Below are 23,728 nucleotides of genomic sequence, written 5' to 3' on the forward strand. Positions count from 1 at the left end.
TAAAGACTCACTAGACACTGGGACTTAACTCCCAGGAGTATCGATTCTCCTTTTTTCCAATTTGGCCAGAAAATGACAGATCCTACATCCTGTTAGAAGAATGGAAACAAAAGTAAATATCTGGCCTAAGCATGACTCAACAAACCAGGAGTTAACATTACTAGAAAACTTAGTTTACTTCTAGAAAAAAAATATTCATGAGACAGTTAAATCTTTATTTAAGCACTAACAGCTACTCTAAAACATGTTTTGAATCAAAAACACTTCACTTCTCTTATCCTAAATTTGACTTTACAGGCTGTGTCTCTTTTCTCTGTACCTCTCTTCATGTTTGTCTGTAGCTGCTGAAATCTCTAGGGAATATCTCTCCATGGAGACAGAGCCAGACGGCCCGAGTCTCTTCTCTGTTCTCGAGTTCCTGTATTCAAGTAATGATTCGGATAAACTAGAGACCAGTTTCCTTTCCTGCAACTCTGGCAGCTGAAATTAATTCTCCAAAGACTCCTCTTTGGAGGCAAGCAGATGGTACACATGCACGTGTTTTAGTTTTGATTGTACCAGTTCTGAATAATTTAAAGTTCCAAATCTCTATAAAACTACTGTATTCCCATTTCCCAATACAATTTTTTTTCTTTTGCCTCAGAAATTCCTTCCTTATATTTTGACATTTGGCTGAAACTTCGTTCATTTTGTACTGGCTTCATTGTCACACACCTCCTGCTGTTCTTTGTTACAATTTTAGATAAGTATGGCTTTAGAAAACTAAGATGCTTTTAGAAACTATTCTGCTGGTGATTTTCCCCTTACCATTTGCAAAGCATTTTGTATACATAAACAGCACATTAGCCAAATGATGTTGTTATCACAGTTCCTGTTGGTCTGCACTTGGCTCTCGCTTTAGAATTACCCCAAATAGGTTTGCAGAGTTTTATAGTAGCATTATGAGGCATTCAATAATATGTATGAACTTAGGCATGTTTCTTCCCCTGCCATTTTGAGAAACAGCCAGTCCTATCTGTGTTGAAGATTCACTGCTTCTCCAGGTAGGACATGATAAGAAGGGAATGTTCAGAATGATCTTCAAGTATGTTGCCCCATCAGTAAATTGAGAAGACTTGCCAAACATAGTCCAAAATTTTCTGTGTGATCCAGTGATTTGTGAAGTGACCGGAGGCTGTGAGGTATGCATGTATTTGCCCACTCACACACGTATATGCACATACATCCACAGCTACCCAACTCAACCAGAAAGCTCTGCTACTGTAAGCACTAAAGCTGCAGTTCAATTCTGAATGAGCCTCACTAAGATTTATTGCCAATGCCTTCTCCCCTTCCTATGGCTAAGGCATAAGAATATGAGATAGAGTGCTCTATATTAGTGCAAGTTATTACCACTACCCAAAAAGAGAGACTTAAATACAGGATCAATTTAGAATGAGATAGTAATGGCAACCGTGAAGATTAAAACAGTGTTGACTATAATATACATTTAGCCTTTGCCAAATGATGTTTGTATATTGCCTTGTGATTCATCCAACGCTTATAAAAATTCTATCATTTTTGAGCACCATTTTATGAATGCAGAGCCTAAACCTCGGAGAGATTTAGGGGCTTGGGTACATACAATCATGCACTGAAGGAAGGATAAAAACGCCAGGTACTATGACACTAAATTCTAGTTTTCCCCTACATAAGGTGGAACAAAATAAAGAGCATACATAGCATTTATAGAATACATTTTGTCTAGGGTGACTTTATATTATTTAACAAATATAACTACATAGGTACTAGAATGTAAAATACATTGTTTTTGTTTGTTTGTTTGTTTGTTATTTGTATATAAAGTTTGGAAGTCAGAAACATCACAACTGAAGACAGCCTCGGAAATCTCATCTATTTGATAGAAAAGTTCCCTTAGGGACCGTAACAATTGCTATGCAGATTCAACAAATAAATAACTTTCAGTGGCATTTTGTCTCTCTTGATTTCAACTATTCGAATGATGTGACTTTGACCACTGCCCTTGAGGGATAATTCCATAATCTAACAGTTTTCACCGTCAGGAAGTTTTTCATGTATTCGGTCCAAATTGTCTTTTCTCGAACTTCATTCCATTTCTCATAGTTACACCAAATCTGAACGCATCACTAAATGATTTCTCATTGCCAGTGAGGGTTACACTTTTAAACATTTGGTCTCCTGATGTTTTCTTCTTTTATTTTTCACTTTCCCAAAAGTTACATATTTAATTCCAACAAACTTTTTTTTTTTTTTTTTTTTTTGTCCGTGACTCTCCTGCCTTCATCAATTTTAAGCTCTTCCCTGAACAGTCATTTATTTGCTAAATGGTTGGAAGTCAGACATAGGAAGATTATGGCTCTGTACTCCAAGGCTATATTCTAAACATGCCATTTAAAACATTTCCAATACTATGCGTTTCAATTAAAACAAACAGACAAACAAAGGAATGCTGGATGTGCATCCTGAATGCACAATTAAAATAAATGGAGGGGTAAGATTTCCACCTTAGGGGCTGATTTAATTTCAGACCTGATAGATCACTGCTTGAGAATCTGATGCAGAAGCAGTGTGGTAAAAATCCCCCAATCTTGAGAAAGTTGAGATAAGGTATATTCAAAAGCATCTACTCTTTCATGGTAAGAGACTTAGATTTTTCTGTGGCTAAAAGGTAACAGTTCACTGCTGGGTTGAAAACACTGCTTGGTGTTGCTAATGAGACAAATGGAGTGCAACTGTAAATATAAGATCGCTACTTTATAGATCTCAAACCTGGAGTATATCACAGACTGAAGGTTAGGTTTCCTGTTTTCCTTCCCTTGCTTAACCTCTAATTCCATGTGAGTTTTGTTTTTCCCATTTTTTAGAATTATTTGTTTAAGATTTCTAAAATCTGTTCCCATGGTCTTCATTTTCTGTGTCTCTATTTAACTTTATTATTATTTTTTATTTTTTTATGTGTGTTTATTTTTGAGAGAGAGACAGAGCATAAGTGGGGGAGGGGCAGAGAGAGGGATACAGGATCTGAAGCGGGCTCTGTACTGTCAGCACAGAGCCCTATGTGGCGCTCAAACGCATGAACTGTGAGATCATGACCTGAGTCAAAGTCGGATGTTTATCTGACTGAACCACCCAGGCACCCCGATTTCTACTTTTTAAATAACACATTATCTTGGGGTGCCTGGGTGGCTCAGTGGGTTAAGCATCCAACTATGGCTCAGGTCATGATCTCGTGGTCCGTGAGTTTGAGCACTGGATTGGGCTCTGTGCTGACAACTCAGAGCCTGGAACCTGTTTCGGATTCTGTGTCTCCCTGTCTCTCTGCTCCTCCACCACTTGCACTCTGTCTCTCTCTCTCTCTCTCAAAAGTAAACAGTAAAAAATTAAAAAAAAAATAATACAACATATCTTAAAGCTGAAGTGCTTCTATCATGACTAATCATCATTTACATATATTAGTTTCGTTGTATACTTTAACGAATGCCCTATTTTATATATGGTTACATTTTACAAAGCTCAATAGAGTCTATCTTGGCAGAAAATTGTTTTCACGTTAAAGCTGGACCAAAAGGGATTCCGTTCAAAAAGGAATTATTAGTTATCTATGATGTTCAGCCAAGGGGTTATATACTAGTTTGTTACACTCGGTCCATGTGTAGAGAGGGGGAGATATGTCAATAAATTTCAGTTATGTATTTAAAATTGGTTAATAGCAGCACACATAGGGTACACTGAGGCACAGCAGAGCGAGATCAAGCCTATAAATATGAGACAAGAGGGAGAGATGGAAAAGGTCTTTAAGGTGATGCTTCATCAGAGTGTTTAATAGGAATAGCTTTTACTAAACACCTGGCAGCCACTAGCAGGTGACGAGCACTGCGAGGTCACAAAGCACAAAACCACCTGATATGTTGAAAGAACTATTCACAGTTTTGCATTCCTGGAACACAGGATACTGCAGAGGTTGAAGAAAAAAAAAAGACGTTTGAGATGAAGCTCAAGAATTGAAAAGGGCAAAATGTATGTCATAGAAAAGATTTTGGATTTTAACTCAGGGTTGTGTCAAACTATGGCCTTCTGTCAAATATAGCCTCACCTCTGTTCATGATGAAAGATTTATTGGGACATAGACATACCATTTGTTTACATATTGTCATGACTGTTTTTATGCTACCACTGCAGAGTGGAGTAGAGGCAGCAGAGATCACATGTCCTGCAGAGCTGAAAATATTTACTCTCCAAGTTTTTTACGAAAAGTTTTCTGACCTCTCCTCTGGACAGTGTCAAGCTGCTGAAAGATTTGGGCCAAGAGTTAGCATGATCAATTCTCCCTTTCTGGAAGTTGAGTTTGTTAGCAGTAGCACTACAGACTGGAGGTGTCATAAAATGTAAACTCTGGCATTTAAAAAGTGTTTTATATCTGTTGTGTCTAGTTTGTTCCCTTTTTTTTTCTGTTTTCTTTTTGTTGTTGTTGTTGAATGTGTCTTCATTTTGAGAGAGAGAGTGAGAGAGTGTGCGCGCACACACATGCACACGTGTGTGCAAGAGACAGAAGGAAAGAGATAATTTCAAGCAGGCTCCCTGCTGTCAGCGCAGAGCCCGATGCAGGGATCAATCCCACAAACCATGAGATCATGACCTGAGCCAAAATCAAGAGTTGGTTGCTTAATCCACTAAGCCACCAAGGCACCCCACCCCTCTTTTCTGTTTTCAACTTAAACTCCATTTACACTGATGCTACCTGATAGTTTGTCCTTTTGCCTATTACATTAATTACTAAGTATTTTACTTTACACATTTAGGGGAGGAGCTGTTTCAAACATAACACATGATACATGGTTTATAAAGCCTTAATATCTATTCTTCCTTATATGCATTTTCCATTTTTATCTATCTAAAGACAGCAGCAACAGACATTTATTGTGCCTCAACAGTATATAAAGGACAAACTTTATAGTAGGTACAAACTTAATATAATGAGGAAGGGCAATGTAATTGATGAAAATATTGTTAAGCTGTACATTATTCTGCCTCCAGTCTTTTCAGTAGCAGCACTGTTGACATTTTGGGCCAGATAACTATTTGTTGTAGGGGGCTGCCTTATACATTGTAAGATGTTTAGCAGCATACCTGACCTCAGCACATTATAGTGCCCCCCCACCCCTAGTCCTGAAAATCAAAAATGTCTGTGGACATCACCAGATGCCAAATGTTTCCTGTGGGAACAAAATCTGTGCTGGTTGAGAACAGCCAAATTTTGCTCCTTTCTCTTCTGTGTTCTCACAGAACATTTTATCTTTGATAAAAATAACAAAGACAAAAAGGAAAAGCTGTGTGTGTGTGTGTGTGTGTGTGTGTGTGTGTGTGTGTGTGTGTATGTGTTTAGGCAGGGCGTTCTTTAATCAGAAAGTTGAGATCACAGGCTAATGGTGTGGTGAGGTGGGTTCAGCATGTGCTGTGTCCCAGTCTCTTCCTGAAAATTGACTTCATGTTGTGACATTTTCAATTCTTGCAAAAATCTCCGTCACAAAAACGAGGTATCAGGATTTCAATTGTCTCATTTTTACATTCCTCTGCTGTAGTTTGTTGACCTTTTCAGTATTCTAAGCAAGATTTCGAAAGAGTTGACCATTCCCTTCTCTTCCTATTAAAAAGTACAGTAACCTGTTGCAGAGACTAAAATGACTGGCCAACTGAGATAAAGAATTTTAAAAAGGTCAGAATGGTTCAGCATACTATATATTTCACAGTGTTTATAAAGCATTTTGAATGTATGTTTTAACTGTTTTTTTAAGAAATTAAATTTAAACTGATGATTAAAAGAAAATAGAGCATGCCCTATGTTCTTCCTAAAGGTGGTCTAACTTCTTATACGGCCTTTGACTTATAGTCTTAGAGAATTAGAATTTATATAACCCCGTATCAGAATAATATTTTTTGATACTATTAGGCAACTGTTTCTAGTCTTTCTGAACCCAAGAATACTTACGTCTCTGTGACTCTACTCAGCTATACAGAATTTCCAGACAAAAAGGTAAAACTCATTCAAATAAGAGACATTAAATTTTCTGCTTCTTCAGCAACACTGCAAGAGTTTTCATTTAACAAAGTGTCAGCATCAGCAATACCATTATCAATGGACATCTGGTTTTCATTCTCATATACATAGGCAGCAAATTCAAGGTCCAGTTTAGCATATTCAGTGAAGCAAATGTGTTTAGGAGGGATACTGGAGGAGGTAGATGATTTTCTGCACTCCTTTGGAGCCAGAACTGAATGTGAAATTACTTAGATATTAAAAAGCCAAATGCATTAGAACACAAGACTTGTAGTAGCATAGGGATTTAAAAATACAATATTTGTGACATATGTAAATGACATCAATTCTTGAATACAACAATCATGAAAAATTGTGTCTATTCGCTTCGTATTTAGTACCTGGAAGTACCAAGGGACACAGCTGCTACCTGAATACTCAACTATACAAATACTGAATTGAAACAAAGGGTAGCAATTGGATACTAAAATGTATTTTCTACTTGTAGTACATGAAATCAATTTACAGGTGTCATGGGAACTGAGGGATGGGAGTGACAAGAACAGTGTAAATGAAAGCAAAAATGGTCTTGACACACATTTAGTTACATGTAGAAGGAAAATTATTTGATCCTCAGATTCAACATTAACATTTTTAATAATAGAGTTCTTTGACCTATGAGTCAACGTATTGCATCTCCTAAGGATGGAAATTCAGAGAAGCAAATAGGGGCAGTGCATATTTTCTATGGTGGGGAGGGGAGGGGGGGAGTATAATCCTATCCTTGAAATGAATCCAAGATATGAGTCACAAAACCTGGCCTTCCAATTTAGATTATGTGTGTTTTCAGAGCATTAGTTTAAGTATATATTGGACCTGTTGGTGGCAGATTTTTCTCCAGTAAAATGATATTAATAACAGCTACATTACTTAGAAGTATTGAGAAGATATATTGAGTAAATATGTTTATTTTATGTTAAATACTTGGAATCATCTAGGCACATAAGTGCTAGAAGTATGAAAACTTCCTCTTACAACATTATTTTGTTAAATATCTACTAAAGTTCATATCCAAAATTGGGAGGAGGATAGAGCATGTACAGTGGTTTGCTTCTCTCTGCCTAGAAGAAGTAAAAGGCATAAAAGAGTAGTTAGGACAAAATGGACACACATTGATGAGTAGAATGTTTTATATTTTTCAAAACAATATTCAGTTATTCAGATATGGTTAATAATTATTTTCTTGTAATTGTGGGCTAGATACTCTGGTTGGGCCAGAAACACTGAAAGATTATCCTTGACTTTTTTAATAGTTTTTTTTATTTATGAGAGACAGAGATGGAGAGTGAGTGGGGGGAGGGGCAGAAACAGAGGGAGACACAGAATCTGAAGCTCAGGCTCTGAGCTGTCAGGGCAGAGCCCAAGACAGGGCTTGAACCCACAAACTGTGAGATCATGACCTCAGCCAAAGTCAGATGCTTAACCTACTGAGCCACCCAGGGATCCTAAATTGTCCTTGATTTTGAGTAAGTGATAGTCTATTTGGGAATATGGAATTTCCCACCAGCAAAGATGTGACAAGGTGCTCAAAGTATAGACTGGTATTACTGTTCTTTATTTTAGATGAAAAAATAATAAGTTTAGAACAGTGAAGTAATTATTTGTGGTCAAAACTTGGAAGGTCCAGATTTCAAATTCAAATTGTCCGACTCCCAGTTGAAAACCGTGCCCATGACAGTTACTTTCCTTTAAACTATATTTACAAATAAGTAGGATGCAAGCCCAAACCAGTGAGACAAAAAAACAAGATACAAAGTATAATGGGTATTGAAGAGTGGAAATAAGGTAGTGTTATTAAAATTAAAACCACAGAGCAAATTTTCACTCATAGCATAGTATATGGCAGTGGTAAGTATCAATTAATATTTTGTAACCTGTTCAAAATATTATATGCATATATATGTGTGTATTTACATGTGTATGTGTACATGTATGTGCATATATATTAACATATCTCATAATGTTAACTCATGAAAATAATTGCACGATCCATACAGAGACTCATTGCAGTACTTATATGTCCAGTATCCATTCTTTGAGTAAATAAATATGTATATATGGATTCAAGGATGTATTACAACAATTCTAAATTTCCCCAAGGAATTATAAGCACTTTGAAATCAATAATACAAAAAATAATAATTCATATTATCATGGGTCATGATTGAACCATGTACCAATACATTTCTTTGATTATTTTTCACAATTTGACCATATAAACTAAGTAATCAGCTGGTTGAATCACTTATGTTCAAGTAGTCACAATCTAAGAATGTGCTAAAAAAGTATCAATAGCCAATTAAGTTACACTGTGTATATATGATAAAATTTTTATAAAGATTTTTTCATGAGCTCTTGTGTTCTGCAAACATTTCTGCAATTAGACTTTATGACCCAGGAAGATGTAATGAAAGCACTAGACTGGACCTCAGGTGACTTGTAGAGCAGTTTCCCTCTAAAACTCATTAACCCTCACCTGAGTCACTTTCAGGCTTGGTTATCTCAGCTGCCAAGGAAGGAGAGAGAGCCCACTGATCCCTAAACCACCTCTACCTCTATTATTGAATAAACTCATGGTCCTGTGTAATTAGCTTCCTCTCCCCTCCACATACACACACTGAGTGATCATAATGACTAAATGTTCTTTTCAAGTTTACTTATTGGGCCTCAAGAATCTCAACATATTTGAATACCTATATAAACACAAGTCACATGTTTGTGTCATAATGCATACAACTTGAAATCAATAACAAAAGTAGCAAAGATAAAACACATTAAACTTAAAAAGAAAACAAAACAAAACCAAAGCATCTTCAACAAAATCTGGGTTCAAATTCAACCATTCATGTTTTAGGAAATACTATGTTTTGTAATTGACACATATTTATTTTCTGTGTTTAGCTCATTTTCACTTTGTTTTCCATATATGAATTCAGGTGAACGCAAAGCCAAAACTATACACAGACCACCCAAGGTTTTTACTTATACTATGTGGCATCTGTTGATTTTTCCACTTACTTGGAAAAAAATACCACTGGGTTTTTTTTCTTAGGGGAAAATATAACGGGCAGATTATTTTTTCTATCTCTCTCTCTCTCTCTCTCTCTCTCTCTCTCTCTCCCTCCCCCATAAGAAAAAAAGAGTATTTGCTTTTTATTTCCACTAACAAACTTGATTTCCTTCTGGTAAATACAGGATTCTTTTTCTGAAATCATTCTCTGTCCATTCAACAATATGTTCTATTCTTAAATAATATTTCATGTGATTTTGGTCTACTCAAATGACTTTTGCAAACCTTTGTAAGCTATGAATAGATATTGTAAAGCTATATCGTGTTAATCAATTAAATATGGCTTTACTAAGTCCAAAACATGAGATACTAGACACTTTTTCAGGAAGTCAGTCTTTTATTATAATGTAATTAGAAAATTTGTTTCAACTCACAAAAACTTATTCCAACTATATATCTTAATAAAGACTGCATGTGTCATCTTTAAAATGAAATTGAGGAATGATTTAATACTTTCCAATTAGAATGATGCCACCATAATCCAAAATGAATCCAAATTTCTCATGAATTCCCAAGTCATCTTTTTAAAAAGCTGATTAATTACTCAGTATTGACTTACTGTATTTATTAACCATACAATAAATAATTTAAAGGACTTTAAAGTAATTACCATGCAAAGAATTTATAAAATTGTTTACAATTTATAGGCAATAATTACTTTGATATTTTATAATACTCTATTCAGTAGAAGTCACTACAATGAACTAAGTCTTAACATACAATCTCTGTAGTCCCAGGAAATAGTCTATGAAATTTGAGAGGAATGTTCTTTCTTTCAGGCCACAGGGGTACCATTTCACAAACTGCCACTTCAATGTGCTAAATGATGCCCCAATGGACTGAAAGAGAAGACCCGCTTCCAAAACTTTAATTTGCACTGTGGGAGCACTTTACTCACCTGACAAGTGCTGACCTGATGCATCACATTCTGAAATGCCAACACATTTATGCAAGTATAATTGATGGCAAATGAAAGCTGCAAAAGTCTACTTTTTTTTTCCTTTCTTCACTTCCAAACATTAGGTCCCCAATTCACCAGTGTATGATTTTACAAAGCAGACCCTTTATTAGGGCACGGGGACTTAATGTGACATTATAATTCAATAGCTCTTTTCAGGATTTATTATGTGATGTGCCTCTGATTTTTTTTTTAAGTTAGTTCAAGTGTTGTCATTGAAGACAAATTAAGTTTTTGACAAGATGTTTTTTTAGGAGACAATATTACATCAACGCTTTATTTTTATACAACCTTAGCATGATGGCTATTGTACAAAATGTAGAAAATGCAACACATTAAAAAAGGAATGCAGAGTCTTGTGAAAAATTCTAAGAACATATTTTGTTGTACAAAAGACCTTTAGAAACTATTTTAGACTTTGCCAAAACGGCGACAAGTGCTGGGCCATTAACACGGTTCCAGCTCTCTGGAGAAGTGCCATTAGTATCAATTTCCTAATGTGCCTGATAAGGCATTTTAGTGTAATATTAAATATACTCTTTGACACAATCTTTTGGGGCCATTTTAGAAAATGTAAATGAGAGCATCCAATGAAAGATATAATAAGTAATTCTGGTCAAGGCTGTTCTAAAGTTTGGTCTGGTCCAAAGGGACAACTGAAAAGGAAGTGTGCTATTCAAGTAGCAATTGAAGGGAAGTTTGGAAAGATTGATGGGAAATTCCCCTTGTTCTCCTGTAACATTGGCCTAAACTCTGTTTTTAGATATAGCTCTTCAAAACATCTCTATATTTGGCATGTTATGCAATTTCCCGTGATTGGCTGAATCATGTTATTTTAAAGATATAAAGGAAATTATAAACCATATGTTTACAATCTCTTTTAATTAAAAGTAAAGAAACTGAATCAGAGAAGAAAGGACTCTAGTAAAGTATTATACAGTCAGATAATAGCAGAGCCAGATTAGAACCAGTGACCTTTACTTGAGCCAAACTATCTTCTAGAATAATAAGAGTTAAACGTTTGCGTTATGTATATTAAAGCATGAGGAATAATTAAGATATAAATATTTATTTCTCAAATTGAGAAGATATTATATTTTTTGTTTGATTAAACTGATAACTCTTTCAAGGATACAGGTAATGGCATTTTACTATGTTTCTTCATCTTTCTTTAATAATGCTTTTGGAAATACAATTCTTTTGGAATATAGTGACCTGTTACTAAGTGTGTATGTATGTATGTATGTATTATTTTGAAAGTTTATTTATTTATTTTTAGAGAGGGAGAGAGCATGAGGAGGAAAGGAGCAGAGAGAGAGAGAGAGAGAGAGAGAGAATGAGAATCCCAAGCAGACTCCGTGCTGTCGTCACAGAGCCTGTCTCAGGGCTCGAACTCATTATCAGTGAGATCATGACCTGAGCTGAAACCAAGAGTGAGACGCTTAACCAACTGAGCCACTCATGTGCCCTAACACATGTTTCAAATGAATCTTCATCTAATGGGAATCATGATTTGGAGTGGAAAGCTAACATTACTATTTAGAAGAACATTCTGTCCCTAATTGGCCTCTGACAAAGGCAAAATGGATCCACTTGATCATTCAGTGACTAAAAACCAACTATAGAGACAATTCAGAATATGATGTATAGTGAGTACTGTCTTCAGTTTATGAAAGAAAATGTCCTGCCTTTATTTTGTATATTACAGGATGAGAATAAGTTAGACAGGGGAAGTGGGAATCTCTGAATGTATGTCCTGAATTCCTCTTTCTGGCTAAGATTACAGAGATGGAGAGCATGATGTTTAATTAGGTTGAAGAAAAACAAGCTGTTCTTTTTTTTTTTTTTTTTTAGTTTATTTATTTATAATGAGAGAGACAGTGTGAATGGGTGAGGGGTAGAGAGAGGGAGACAGAAAGTCCCAAGCAGGCTCCATGCTACCAGTGCAGAACCTAATGTGGAGTTTGAACCCATGAAACCATGAGATCATGACCTGAGCCAAAACCAAGAGTTGGATGCTTAAACGATTGAGCCACCCAAGCACCATGAGAAACAAGCCATTCTTAAATTATCTATCTATCATCTATCTACCACATCTGTGGTTTGGTGACCTGAAAATAGGCCACATGGAAAGGTGCCGCATACCAATGTCAGTGTAAATAACACAACAGTAATAGAGGAAAGTGTCTATAGAAGATCAATAGGTATGTTTCTGCATACCTTTCTGAATGCTGTATTCAAGGGATCCAGAGACAGTCACATGCCCAGGTGAGAAAACAGGTAGATAATGAGAGAGCAAACAGGCCAGCAAAGGGTTATCATGGTCACAGTCAACAGACCATATTATTCACTGATTCACAATTGAAAGTAAATGTTGGGGATGAGAGTCTGCAGATGAGAGAGTCTGCAGATGTCACAATGACCTATCCCTAGTTCAGAGACGAAAAAGATGCCAGACAAGATCTGCAAGACAATGTGAACACCAGATGCTCCTTCCTTTACTGCTGCTACAGAAATGCTTACACCCACACCCAATTCTTTATCAACCCAATGTAGAATTGGGTAGAAATGGGGGCACTGAAAATTTACCCCAAAGAGAATCTCTAACCTACAAGAGACTTACTTGTATTAATTTAAAGAATCCTATTTTTTATTTAAAAAAAAATCATGTCATGTACTCCTCAATGAAGCATAACTCATGAAAAATATCTAAATAAAAATAAAGTTAAAGATAAGATAAAACAATAATAATAATAAATGTGGAAAATACAAAAATGCTTTGAATTTAGAACAGTTAACTTAGAGTGACTTGAGAGGATACTAAATCCATAAAACAAGATTGCTATAATAAAAATCAAACAATCTTGGAAAATAAAAATAGGATGTAAAAATTTGAACAGATGGACTAAAAAGAAGAATTAATGCAACTGAAGAACAAATTATTATGTCTTGATGATTAAGCTAAAGGATTCTCACAGGAACTTTGGCAAAAGAACAAGTGGATTCTTCCCCTTTGGATACTAAGGCAGACTAAATATTCTGAAATTACCCTTCAGTATTATACATCAAGATGAAAAATAAATTTCAATAATAAAATAAATACATTGCTGGGGCACCTGGGTGGCTCAGTTGGTTGAATGTCCGACTTCAGCTCAGGTCATGGTCTCGCAGTCTGTGAGTTGGAGCCCCGCATCAGGTTCTATGCTGACAGCTCAGTCTGGAGCCTGCTTCTGATTCTGTGTCTCCCTCTCTCTCTGCCCCTCCCCCGCTCATGCTCTCTCTCTCTCTCTCTCTCTCTCTCTCTTTCTGTCAAAAATAAAGAAATAAACATAATTTTTAAAAATAAATACATTGCTGAGCTTAGAAGAAAAAATAAGAGAATTCTTAGTGTAGGAGATAATAAAGCGTATTACAATAACACCAGAGTGGTTAAAAAATGAAGTTGGGGTTTCCCTGGACATTAGTGTCAACACAAGGTAATTAGAACCTTGGAAATTAATATCTGTGTGCTGGGAAACAGAATAGGCCTTGAGTTGATTCAAAGGGAGGGAGCTGGATTTGATATAAAAGCATAAGTCTGGAACACCCAAAGGAGCTAGTTCTTTAGAATAATTTGGAAACAACCAACACTTTATGTCCTAGTTTAACTTTCTCTAGAAGCGAATTCAGTCAAGGATTTCAAGAGATACCAAGAAAAAGATGGATACCTGAGACAGAGAAGAAAGCAAGCAAATGAAAAGTAGATTATAAAGCAAGTTACCACTGTGGGCAGCTGGAGTCTTATCATACTGGTAAACTCTGTGAGGTAGAATATGCTGTAGAGTTAAACCATGTCTAGTGGGCTGAGGGTGAAGCAGATGATATGCACCAACTTTCATCATTGAGTTCTGCTTCCCATTATCATTGGTTGCCCAGGAGTTCCGACCTGCTGAGATGCAGAGCATGCTTCAAAAGCCACAGAAAGTAGTCAGGCAAAGGGATGTATCAGCTTCTGGGTGGTACTGAGATCCCCACGGATAAAGAAGATGAAGGAAGGCATAGACATGGGGAAAACTGGCAGCTTCTGCTACACTGTAGGTACTGGAGAATAGCTTGCATAGGTGTAGAAATGTGCCAGAATGCTCAGAGAAGCATTGCTCATGGTAGTTAGCACACACAAAGAGCTGCATTCTCAAATCAGTGAAAGAGAGATTTTACACAGTATCCAGTTTTATTAGTACTTCCAAGGATATGATAAGTCAGGAAATCAAGATGAAGGAGGTTGAGGTCTGAGACATTGATGGAGGCTCTTCAGGCCCTCCAATGACTTCTGGAAGATAAAACTATATAACATTACACAAAGGACTTAGGGTAGGTTGGTATCTGGTGGATAAAGGGCACACATTGTTTCACTTTTCAACTAGATATTATGTTAACTTTAATGGAAAAAAAAACTAGCAAACATCAGATAAAAAATATCACATCTCTGGTGCTCATTAATCTTTATGAAATAATTGATTAATTTATGTAAATATACTCAATCAATTAATTGGACTTGCGGTAAAATGGATCTTTTAACGCTTAAAAGATAAAGTCAGTATGAAAACATATATTTCAGTTTTGATCTTTAGTTTACTTCAAATATTATTGTGATTTGCATGTTTGCAAATATCCAAAATAGCTTATATTTATATAACCATTTTGAAACCATATAAATGATGGAAAATGAGTATTCTCTGCTCAGCTTTTTTTTTCGCCTATACATACTGCTTTTCTCCATCTGAAATATGGATAGATTGATTTGACCTAATTCTGGAATCTTCATATTATAAAAATCTTCTTTCCTATATAGCCTCAAGGCCATTCAGTGGTATAGATCATTCTACCAATAGCATGAAATAATCAATGTTGTGGAGACTGTATGGTCCTGATTTTGGTTAACATTGATATCGGCTTTATTGCTTCTGTATTTCTAAGGGAATATTTTCTGAAAATTTTTCAGCAAGAACTGGTGAAAAAATTTGACTTTACTATCTTTTATATGTAGCGAAATGTTACTCAAATTTTACTGAATATCCTGTAATTTAAAAAAAATGAAGACTAGAAAAGATAAACTAAGCTTTTTAATATATTTTTTTATTTTTTTATTCCTTCTTGTTTCCAAATCTAGGAGACAGCAGCCCGGTTCCTCTCTGCTTCGTTGCACATTGTGTTTAGTTCCTGTTGGTTTCATCAGACTTGTTTCAGTTTCTTTCATGACTTTTTGACACAGAACATTAGAGTAATCTATACCTGGTGAACACCCTTCAGAGCAGAGCCATTTCTGTTGAATGAAGCACCGTGTAAAGAAAAAAGATTCCAAAGCTGAGCCGAAAGTGCGAGGGGGTGGGCTGGGGGTGGGGGTCATTTCTGGAACTCTCCATTAGTAAAGTCTCCCTCTCAACAACCCTGGAAATCATTTTGAGAGGGACTTGCCTAGAGATTCCATATCTCCTCCTTAGGTGTCCTATCTGAAATTTGATGCATTTTTCTCTTTCTTTCTTTCTTTCTTTGGGCCCTTTTCCTAGCTCTCAAAATTTGGTGATATTCTTTTTTTTTTTTTTCCTTCCAGACCATTCTGTTAACTTGATTAGGCTTGAGGCCACTCATTCTCATTTTTGCATATACATCAGAAATGCCTGCATTTTGCTTTGGAAATAATAGTATGATGTCCTCATTCATAAGAGGACACTGAAAATTACTTTTTGTAAATTTAGAATATTTCCCAGTGCAGCAATTTTCTGAATGAAGTAATCTCCATTTTTTAAATAAGCACGTTTAGTAAGGAAAACTGTACTCTTCTAGCCTCTTAATAGAGTTATTTCTACCCCTTAACTATTTCTGTTGTTTCCTAAAAAACTGAAGACTTCCATTTGTTTTAGTTTCTTTCAGTTGCAATCTATCCTACAGGTTGCCAGAATATTAAAGTTATAGAATGTCTGTTGATATCCTTATATCTAAACATCCAAATATGTTCTTAAATCTAGTGCAACACGAAAGTCAGATAACCCATGGTTTATATTTTTCTAAAAGTTTAAAAATATCAGAAAACATCATTCCTCAACTGCCCTATAGTATACTCAGTTGTATAATAATGGTTCTTAAATGAGTATGATACTGCAGTATATTTTTCATTTTCCCTGGTATAGTTGAGTTCCTTAGTAAGCTACATATTCAACACTTAGCAACACATAAAATAGAGTAACCTGTTTCCTTCAATATGATTTCCAATTATAACTCGGAATATTCTTTGGAATCATTATATTCTATAATCCTGCCAATTTGCATTATTTACAGTTTTACTTTCCCTTTGGAAGACACAATTCTTTACAAATTCACACTTCATTTTTTGTTTGTAGAAAACAACCATACTGCCAGTAGTATTTTCTGAATTCCTTCTGTAAACTGCTACCTAAATATTGGCGTGGCCAAATGTGCATGGCTTTGGGCAAAGTCATGAAGCATAATATATAGCCTGGTGCAAAGACACATTAAAATTGTTGTATTTATATTGTATTTACACATGTTAAGTGATGAATTGGCTTTTTATTGGAAAACACTACTCTGATTCTTATATACGAATTCTGATAAATTCTGAATATCTATAGTATTTTGATATGAATAGAGATAATAGAAATATTAGATTTAATTTACCAAGAACAATCCAATTAATAAAACTGTCTGAATTGTAATTATAATTTATATCATATAATATCATAACTAAATGGGCCTAAATATGCCATTGAACATTGCATATGTTAAAATCTTTCTTTTTCATTGAAAATTGTTAGAATCCAGCCATGTTGATTCAATGAGTACTAAACAGCATTATTAACTTAGTATTGACACATATACCAATTCCTCTAGTTTAAGTTAAAATTTAATTAACATTATAATTGACTGGAAAGAAAAATTCAAAAGCTGTTGACAAACAATATATTTTAATGTTACTCTCAAATTGTAGCCATAACCCTTTCTGTTTTTATTAATTCAATATCATGTCTCTAAAAATAGCCAAATGGAGATGAGATAAATGCTTAATAAATGTACTTAAACAAAATTAGTATACAATTTGGAATAGGGAACATAGTGTGAAAATTAGAGAAAGAAATATTTCCTTTCATACATTTGAAAGCTAATGTCACTTGTATTTATGCGTTTATTAATACATGTATAATTGTACTTACTGAAAAATCTTAAAGAACCATTTGCAAGGATTAATTTTAAAAGTGAAACACTGTGTCACAGTATATACGTTTCATAGGAACATTGAAAAATCTGCATGCTATCTATCAGTACATATCAGCTAGCAAGTTTTCTAGTGTACCAATGAAAAACATTCTCTCCATTCCCTCTCTCTATTCCTCTTTTTCTTCATTATCCTTTTCATTTCTTTTCTCTCAACCCTGGATAAGAAGCTCTCTCTCTTTTCCTGTCTCTCCCTCTCTGTCTCCTTGGCTCCTTCTGGATTTGCACGTGCGTAAACATTTGCGTTTGTGTGAGTGCGTGCGCGCGCGCACACACACGCGCGCGCACACACACACACAGGGATTAAATGCAGTTTTGAAGCAACACACTGCTTGCCTTTAAACACTAGTTCTGGTTATTGCTAGATGTATGATATTGGGAAAATTACTTAATAACTATTTATCAGATTTCTTCTCTTTAAAGCAGAGATGACTATAAAAACCCACCTCAAATGATTGTAATAACAATTGAATGACTTAATGTATGTAAAACACTTAGATCAGTGTCTGGAACACTTCAAGGTCCATAATAAAGTTTTTTCCCCATCACGAACACGTTTTGACTTGAGTAAAAATAATATTGGATAATATTAACACATATTCTAGGTCAACCATTCAAGTTTTGCGTGAGATGTAGTGCATTAGTGGGTACCTAGGACCTTTGTTGAAAACCAAGTTAGTATATTGTAGCTTTGTGTTTAGTGAATTTATAAATATTGTAGCTGGTTGCCCTTTAAGGTACATAATCAAAACTAAAATAATGCTATATTTTAACTTGTAAAAAGATATGTAAGCACACAATGATGATTATATTTTGGATTATGTTATTTATTTATTTATTTATTTATTTATTTATTTATTTATTGTTTATTTTTGAGAGAGAGAGAGAGAGAGAGAGTGTGTGAGCAGGGGAGGGGCAGAGAGAGAGGGAGACACAGAATCCGAAGCAGGCTCCAGGCTCTGAGCTGTCAGCACTGCGCCTGACCCGGGGCTCCAACTCACCAACCGTGAGATCATGACCTGAGCTGAAGTCGTACGCCTAACCGACTGAGCCACCCAGGTGCCCCTGGATTGTATCTTAATATATGGAGGGCTCATAATGGCTATTAAAATAGTGATTGCTTTATCAGCATGCTGGATTTATTGTCAAGGATAGCTACCAGTCCCTGGATTCAGTATTTGTTTGTTTGTTTGTTTGTTTGTTTGTTTGCTTTACAATTGTAAGTTTCTAATTCAGCATGGATTCTCACCAATTTATTTTTTTAAATAATTATTCCATGGTATTATAAAACAAAGCACTATAGTATATCTTTTAAGATTGGTAGGCTAGGTTTGATTGTAGCAGATAGTATTGTAATTTCTTTCCAGGACATAGTGACTCTTACTCTGAGAATCTACCATTGGTTGTTTGTAATTTCTATCCCCAACTTTCTGGTATGTGATTGTAAGAAGTCAGATGCCTGATCCAAGTTTGGACTATTAAACTAATTTTTCTAGGATATTAAATCTGGGCTAAGTTGTAGTCTTTTTAGTAGCCGGAACTAAACTGATGTAAATTTAAGAGCTGAGGGGCAAGTATGTGCATAAGAAATAAACTGCTAAGGGGTGCCTGGGTGGCTCGGGTCATAATCTGGTGGTTCATGAGGTGGAGCCCGAGCCCCTCATTGGGTTTTGTGCTAACAGCTCAGAGCCTGGAGTCTGCTTCAGATTCTGCGCCTCCCTCTTTCTCTGCCCTTCCCCCACTCATAATCTCTCTCTCTCTCTCTCTCTCTCGCTCTCGCTCTCTCTCTCAAAAAATGAATAAACATTATTTTTTAAAAAGAAAAAGAAGCTGCTGAAAGTCAGCTTACAGAGAGAAAAGAATCAAGCAAATAAGCACAGAGAAGTACAAAGGAAAGATGATCATGCATGCTGAAGTAGAGAAATAGTGAGGTGACAACACGTAGTAGATTCCTTGTGGCTTTTAGTCCCTGATCCAAACATTGATGAGTCCTGGTCATTCTGCTTTGCTTGGGTTACTGTAAGATACTAGTTTGCTTCTAACATCATCTATAGTTTTATTTAAGCTTGCCGATTGCAAGGACAGTTATAACTAATACCCTGGTAAACTGAATTTATTATAATAATTATCTTCAAATTTGTATATATTTTTTCTCATTTGAAATAATAGAAATTAAAATTCAATAAATATATGATGATTATGAAAATATGTTAGTCATATATATTTATGTAAATCTAGGAATCCATAAATGTAATATTGAGTAATACTTAATGAACACTTAACTATAATTTAGACTTTGTTCTTAACACATTTCATTGTGTTAACACATTTAGTTCTCAATAACACTATGAGGTGGATATTATTATTACTACTATTGTATAGATGAGGTAATTATTGTGGTAACCAGGTCAGTCAGCTGGTAATGGGCGCAGCTTGAGTTTGAACACCAAAAATCACATTGGGGAACCCATTTCATAACCACAGTTCATTGTGTTCAGATTTCTATTATTTGTCCACTGGATAAAGTTAGTTTATTATATTGTTTAAATCATATTGTTTAAATCATATTTTTCAAATTTTTCAAATTTTTGTAGTTAGGTTAATTTTTATAATTTGCCAAATATAATTATATATTGTCAACTTTTCCTTGTAATTATGTCAAATAAGTATAGAGATGATAGGTAGATGATAGATAGATGATATATAGATAGATACCTACCATATAATTAGGTGTGTATAGTTTGAGGATTGATATGACTTCTTAGAAAATAGTAACACATCTATCCATATTTAATCTGATTTCTCTTTTTCACATGTGTCTGGAATTCCATTCTTTTCTTTTGAATGTATCTTTTTTCTTAATAAAGCATTTTAAATAATTCTTTTAATGAGGATTTGTGAATTAGGAATCAATAAGTTATAAAGTTAGTCAGTGTACTTTTGTATTTGAATGATGCATATATGTAGTATATATGTTTTAGTTCACTTGGTTCTAACCAAACCATAGTAGACTGGGTGTTTTAAACAGCAAACATTTATTTTCACAGTCTGGGGATGGGGACATCCAAAATAAAGATGCCAGTAGATACAATGTCTGGGGAGAGCCAACTTCCTCGTTTGTAATTAACTATCTACTCTTTGTATCTGCACATAGCAGAGAACAGAGAAGGAAAGGAAGTAAACTATCTGATATCTCCCTTCTTATAAGGGTACAATTGTCATCATGAGGTCTCCACACCCATAACTTAATTACCTCCCGAGGACCTTCTCTCCTAATATCAGCCCATTGGGTGCTAGGGTTTCCACAAATTAATTTTGGGGGAACACAAACCTGCAGTTCATTACTATATAGACCAGAACTATGAAACTATATACATTTAGTAATAACTCTACAAATAACTGTATAACAAATATACAGTATGGACTGAACATATAAATATATAAAATAAATGTAAATGAATTAACATTATAAATATAAATATATACATATTTTGTTTTTCTGGAATATGTACTTTCTCCAAGATATCTCTGTGTTCATTAGCCTTCATCCCATTTTTGATTTGTAATGCTTCCTGAATCTGAAGATTGAAATCTTTTATCAATTCTGAAAACTTCTTAGTAATTCTTATTTGAAATATTATTATCCCATGTCTTCTTTCATCTTTTAACTCCTATTAAAATGACTTTGGCAATTCTTATACTATTCCCTGTTTCTTGAGCCCATTTGATAATATAAATATCTTCGTGACACATACTGGATCATTCCCCATAACTGTTTTGCACATCACTTACTTGATCTTTATTGTGCCTAGTATACCTCTTTTCCCATTCATTAAATATTTTATTTCAGCATTTTTTTCATTGTGAGAAGTCCTATTGCTTTCTAAATTTACCTTTTTCTTGTATCAGACTATCCTCATCATTTATTTTTTTGTCACTTTATTTATTTTAAGCTTAATTAATTTAAGAGTACCTTTCATAATGTTCTACTATTCCATGTTCAGGAGCACCGAGTATCTCATTTCTTCTATTAACTGAGTCTTCTTCATGGTTGTTTTTATACAAGTTGTAGTTTTCTTTAACTGTAAGCAGAGATAGTCTCTTCTATGTGAGTCCTATCTGTCCTATATTGTGAAAGTGCTTCCATATTACATCAATTAAAACCCAGGTTTTAATAGCTCTAGATTCTTCTTACATAATTTTATAGCTTATGGATTCCATATCTTGCAGGCACTTTAAATTTCTTTGTGTGAACAAGAATTGGATTTTGTTTTTACATATATTTTTGTTCTCTACTCAAATACATGGTAAAGATTAAGATTCCCTGCTGTCTCTGTAGGCCAAGGGGTTGGATTTATTTTCTTCCTAAGCTATTAAAAGAGTCAAGAAATAATGCTGCTGATGCTGGCTGCCGTGCCTCTTGTCTAAACATCTCTTAGCCCATAACCCTCTAGGTTAAACCTGATTTGAATCTAGTTTGGGATAACAAAGTATCAGATTTCCCTTGCATTGTTTTAATTTATTTATGAGTTTCTAGCATGCTATGTTCCTTTTTTTTCCTTCACAATTTCACCAATTAATTTAGAAATATGTTCTACATATTTCATCCAGAATTTCTAAAGCTTAGAAAGAGCATTCCATCCTTTTCAGCTCAATTCATCATCGTCTACCAAAAATCTTATGTATTTTCCCTTGAAATTATTATTGATTTTAATGTATTTTTAACTGACCACTGAATTTTCTAATTAAGTCTGAAATGTTATGAATTACTTCTCTATAATTTTCCATAAAGTCCGTAAAGGCTTCTCTTACTAATGATAATAATTTGTTTTCTTACCATAATGCTTCCCATTCTAATATTATATTTCAACTCAAAGAGGAATGGAAGTTAAAAATTATGATCACAGGAGACATTGTTTCCTTTTTCTTAGTAGAGGGAATTTCATTATTTTGTTATTAATCTTTAATGATAGATCTTTAAGATAAATGCCTGATTATATTAAAATGCTTTTTATCTTATATTGCTCTAAGAACTTTTTTCTTTATTAGATATTCCCACTTTTTCTTTTATAATTTTTTTAACGTTTATTTATTTTTGAGAAAGAGAGAGGCAGAGCATGAACAGGGGAGGGGCAGAGAGAGAGGGAGACAGAATCTGAAACAGGCTCCAGGCTCTGAGCTGTCAGCACAGAGCCTGACGTGGGGCTCGAACTCACAGACCGTGAGATCATGACCTGAGCTGAAGTCGGACGCTTAACCGACTGAGCCACCCAGGTGCCCCTTTTTATAATTTTTTTAAGATTGTTTATTTTTGAGAGAGAGACAGAGAGAGTGGGTGGGGGAGGGGCAGAGACAGAAGGAGGGAGAGAATCTCAAGCAGGCTCCACACTGTCAGCACAGAGCCTGATGTGGGGCTCAGAGTCACAAACCATGAGACCATGATCTGAGCCAAAACCAAGAGTCAGGCATTTAACTGAATGAGCCATCGAGACGCCCCAGATATTCCCACTTTTTCAATCAATTTCTCACAATGATAGCCATAACTCTATGTAGTTCTTTGCCTTTTAGGTATTAATATGTTGAAATATATTAATGTATTTTCTATTATCAGTCAGTGTATTTATGGAATAAGTTCTACTTGGCCAATACATAGCCATTATTTAATTAACAATATGATCCATTTACTAGTACTTAAATTGACATTTAACATCTCTATTATTTTTGATTTGTTCCTATATGTATGCATATGTGCATATATATGTATACATACACATTTTTATATACATACATACACACATATATATTTGTTTGGGATTGATGAGTTTTAATATAAATGCATCATGGCTTAAATATCAATTTATAGTATATAAAAGTTGAACTAATTTATAGAAGAGATATCCAAAATAGGTGAAATTATATAACTGAAAGCAACTACTTTTTAAAGTATTTTAATATTTTACCATAAAAGGTACTTAGTAAAGATCACTGAGCGGTTCACTAACTTCTGGGAGAACAAGAGTAAGTGTTTTGACTGAAAAGTAGGAACAATTTTCAAAATCATACAGTGGACTTGTTTCAGTTAGGAAATCTCCACTACTTCCTATAAACATTGGGTTCTTTTAACTTCACCACCACCTACAATGTAGCTCTGGACAATGAATTTTGGCATCACTCCTTTTTCTCTAGTTTCCAGGACCCTATCTTCCTATAACTGAAGTGGCCAGCAGAGGGCGGTCTTCCTATGCCAAGGAACAACGCCCGGTAAACAACTCCCAATTCCAGGCTGGTAGGAAGATCTGATTGGTGGAACTTATTTCAC

This window comes from Leopardus geoffroyi, chromosome C1 (genome assembly GCF_018350155.1).
Source record: "Leopardus geoffroyi isolate Oge1 chromosome C1, O.geoffroyi_Oge1_pat1.0, whole genome shotgun sequence".
Lineage (NCBI taxonomy): Eukaryota > Metazoa > Chordata > Mammalia > Carnivora > Felidae > Leopardus > Leopardus geoffroyi.